The sequence below is a fragment of the Myotis brandtii genome, unplaced genomic scaffold (genome assembly GCF_000412655.1).
Source record: "Myotis brandtii unplaced genomic scaffold, ASM41265v1 scaffold14, whole genome shotgun sequence".
Lineage (NCBI taxonomy): Eukaryota > Metazoa > Chordata > Mammalia > Chiroptera > Vespertilionidae > Myotis > Myotis brandtii.
Window position 1 is genome coordinate 2,939,774 of NW_005354999.1, and position 4,618 is coordinate 2,944,391.

The following is a 4,618-nucleotide window of genomic DNA, read 5'->3' on the forward strand; positions in this document are numbered from 1 at the left end:
GGAGGGGAGAGCGTGGGCAGGGGCCGGCCGTGTCCTCCGCGGGCGGGAGGCGCGGAGGGGCCGGTCCCGGGAAAGGGCGGGAAGCTCCAGTCCGTTCACTGCATACCCCGGGAGCTTCTGTTGGCCCAGCCCTGGAGAGACACCGGGTAGAGTACCAGCCAAGTGCTGTGACCCCTTAGGCATGTTGAATCAGTTGGGGGACAGTCCCAGGGCAGCCGTCCACCCGTCGATTTCCGGGGCCACCGCCTCCCAGCGTTGCTCCCCCGGCTGCCCACATCCAGGCACCAACCACCCTGTCTCCCCCGGGACACACACCCGAGCCAGCAGGGAGGATGGCGGACCCAGAAACTCAAACTGGGAAGGGAGAGAGAGAGAGCCTGGGAAAACCGTCGTGTGGGTTTAAAACCCAGCCTTGGGAGGCCCTGTTCTACCTGCCGCAAGTGGGGAAAATTAAAAGTCTGACCTCAGGTGAGCTGGCACGCAAGGCTAACTGAGAGACGCCTCTTTTATCTGAGCCTGGGAGGCAGCCATCACCATCACTGGAATCTTTGTTTTGGTTGCCCCAGGCGCACACACCTGTAAACTCTGAAATGTAGTTTTGAAAAACAAGTTGTCCACAGGTTTAGGGTTGCTTTTCAGACTCAGTTCAGAGGGAAAACAAGTTAAAATTTTGTCACTGCTCTCAAAGTTGTCATTATTCTGTTGGCATTTACCATCAACTTACAAAAAAGTTACCCAGATACTTGCCTGGGTGTGCAGAAACTGGGCAAAAATAAGGGGAAGGGTTGCAGATAGGATGCAAGAAAGCCCTACCTGCCTACTGACAGGCTGACATTTTTAAAGGGAGCCAGATTCTTCTCTCCTCTCCACTCCGGTCCACAGACAAACCACTCAAGAAAATGAGAATCACCTAAGTAAGAAAAATTTAAAACAGCTAACGATTATCCATCATGCACTGTATGCCAGTCACTGTGTTAAACATTTCGTATGCATTAACTCAGTCCTCATGCAACCCTGTATGTCATTCCTCCTTAGCTTTGTTCTAAATAGATTAATATGCTCAGAGCCATACTGTGTGAACACCGGAAATAATAGCATTTTTGCTATTATTGGCATTTTTGCTGAGAAAGACAAGGGTAGAAATGAACAGAATAGAGAATTTTTAGTCCAATAATCTACAAACAGGGATCTCTGAAAGGGACTACTTAGCCCACATATATGTTTGTGCTTCTGGAACTGCAGATGAAGGTGACTCTGACTAGAAGGTTACAGCCAGTGAACAGATAAGTATTATTATATGCAGTTTACAGTTATTAAAACTGATGCTCCAGTAGGTTCACTTCATCGCCAGGTCACACAGTCCGTAATTTTGAACCCAGATTCAACCTCGTGTCTCTGGATTCCACATCCAGTTTTCTGTCTACCATTTCAAGGACCTCTCTTGTGCACATCACCTCAGAGGAAACTGAGTGCACTGGGTCTCCTCCCAAGGAAAAGACCATCCTATTCACCAGGTAGTAATTACTCTGGAGAGCAAGAGACTATTTGTTTTGTTCTTATTTTGTTTACATGTAGAGAGAACATTGGCACAAAGCTATGGGTGATATGGTGCAGCTCTTGAAACTCTAGGCAGGAAAATCGGTAGTCACACCCATTATCCAAGAACTGAAGACGTTGTGTCTAAGGTTATAGGGATCAAAGAAGCTTGCACACACATCCATGAATATGACCTGGCTACAGGCTCTTGAACATCCCTGGTGCTAGTTCATGCTATATTTTAGAACACAACACTTTCATTAGCCTTAATGACTCCAGCTGTAAAATGAATTTGGGGGCAAATTACTTTAACCCCTTGAGCCATCTTCCCTCTGTCAAATGGTGAAAAAAAAAATACCTTTCTTAGAGTGTTGGTGGAGGATTCAATGAGACAATGTGCTGGTTCTCTATAATCTGTGCATCTCTGTTAGAAAAGATGCCGTTATTAGTGTCATCTGTCAAGAATTACCCAGGCTGAGATAAACTGGGGAAAAAACCCTTTTCCCTGGGGTCTTAAAAAAAATCTAAGACAACACTAATATTTGCAAAATCCTGTCAAGAGAACACTATAGGTGAAGGGACAATTGGGGAATGAGATGTTCATCTTGCCATTTCTGAGAACTGAACATGAAGGAAAGAACATAAGCGTGATAATACTGATGACTTTGAGTACAAACATAAAAAATATAAACACACCCTGAATGTAATAATGATAGCTTGGATTTGTACACAGTTTTTATCCTCCTAAGACTTCAAAGTACTTTTCATATATGTTATCTCATTTATCTTCTCAGCATCCCTCTGAAGCAACAAAGACAGATATAATCATCCCATGTTGCAGATGGGGGAAAATGGGGTGTAGAGAGGTGATTGCTCTTACTGAGGATGTTAAGACACAAATCAGGCTGTTAAATTCCCAGTCCAGAACACTCTTTGGTAGGCTGTGGTATCATATTTACACATGCATATACATACATGTATCTGACCACCATTTTTCTTCAAAACTAATTCCTCTTCCAGTTACCATGATAATGGTAAATAGTACTATTTACCCAGTTGTTGGTTTTTTTAATTTTTATATATTGATTTTAGAGTGAGAAAGGAAAGGGGGAAGAGAGAGAGAGAAACATTGATTTGTTGTTCCACCCATTTATGAACTCACTGTTGATTCTTGTATGTGCTCTGACCAGGGATTGAACCCACAACCTTGGTATATCGGGACAATGCTCTAAGCAACTGAGCTACCTCGGCCAGGACTTAGTTTAAACTAGAAACTTAGGGGCTATCTCTGATTTCTCCCTTTCTTCTTCTCCATCCCTTTCTATCAACAACTCTGCCAGCTACCCCCTCCCCCAAATATATTTCAATTTCTACCCACTTCCCTTTGCCTTCATTTACCTATATTTATTTAAGTCATCATCACTCTGCCTCTGGCCCTCCTAATCAGCTTTTCTGCTTCCATTTCTATCTTCACAATCTGGCCCTGAATATAATGGCATTCATGGTGAACTCCAAATAACAGATTATATTTTACTAGAGGCCCGGTGCACAGATTTGTGCACTGGTGGGGTCCCTCGGCCTGGCCTGCGGGGATTGGGCCAAAACCAGCTCTCCAACATCTCCTGAGGGATCCCAGATTGCGAGAGGACAGGCCAGGCCGAGGGACCCCACTGGTGCACAAATCTGTGCACCGGGCCTCTAGTATGCATGTAAGATCTTTGGTTAATTTCTTCCCACCCTCCCCCTCCCCCCTTCCCTCTGAGATTCATTAGTCTATTCCATGTTTCTCTGCCTGTGCACTGAGCATCTGCCCCCTGGTGGTCAGTGCACATCATAGGTACGGGTCAAACAGTCGCTTAGGCTTTTATATATATAGATTCTCTCACTCAAAACTCATCAATTTCTTCCTATCACACTTGGAATCAAATGGCTACCACATCTTATAAGACCTTGTATCACCTGGACCTTGCATTGTTATACTCTACCACAGCACTTTGTTATCTTTATAATACTTTTTCACTAATTTTTGATTCTTTATTTAATGTCTATATAGTAAATATAAGGACCTGAACATAAGGTCCCTGAAGATATGCTCTGAGTCTGTCTTCTTCACCACAGTATCCTTTTTTTTTTTTTAATTAAATCTTTATTGTTCAGGTTACATTTGTTCCTCTTTTTTTCCCCCCCATAACTCCCCTCCTCCCAGTTCCCGCCCCACCCTCCGCCCTCACTCCCCACCCACTGTCCTCATCCATAGGTGCACGATTTTTGTCCAGTCTCTTCCCGCATCTCCCATTCCCCTTTCCCCGCCAAGAATAGTCAGTCCATTCCCTTTCTATGTCCCTGATTCATTATAATCACCAGTTCATTCTGTAAATCAGATTATTTATTCACTTGATTCTTAGATTCACTTGTTGATAGATGCATGTTTGTTGTTCACAATTTGTATCTTTACCTTTTTCTTCTTCCTCCTCTTAAAGGATACCTTTCAGCATTTCATATAATACTGGTTTAGTGGTGATGAACTCCTTTAGCTTTTCCTTATCTGTGAAGCTCTTTATCTGACCTTCAATTCTGAATGATAGCTTTGCTGGATAAAGTAATCTTGGTTGTAGGTTCTTGCTATTCATCACTTTGAATATTTCTTGCCACTCCCTTCTGGCCTGCAAAGTTTCTGTTGAGAAATCAGCTGACAGTCGTATGGGTATTCCCTTGTAGGTAATTGAGTCTCTTTCTCTTGCTGCTTTTAAGATTCTCTCTTTGTCTTTTGCTCTTGGCATTTTAATTATGATGTGTCTTGGTGTGGTCCTCTTTGGATTCCTTTTGTTTGGGGTTCTCTGCGCTTCCTGGACTTGGAAGTCTATTTCTTTCACCAGGTAGGGGAAGTTTTCTGTCATTATTTCTTCAAATAGATTTTCAATATCTTGCTGTCTCTCATCTTCTGGCACCCCAATGATTCTGATGTTGGTACGCTTGAAGCTGTCCCAGAGGCTCCTTACACTATCTTCGTATTTTCGGATTCTTTTTTCATTTTGCTTTTCCGGTTGGGTGTTTTTTGCTTCTTCGCATTTCAAATCTTTGA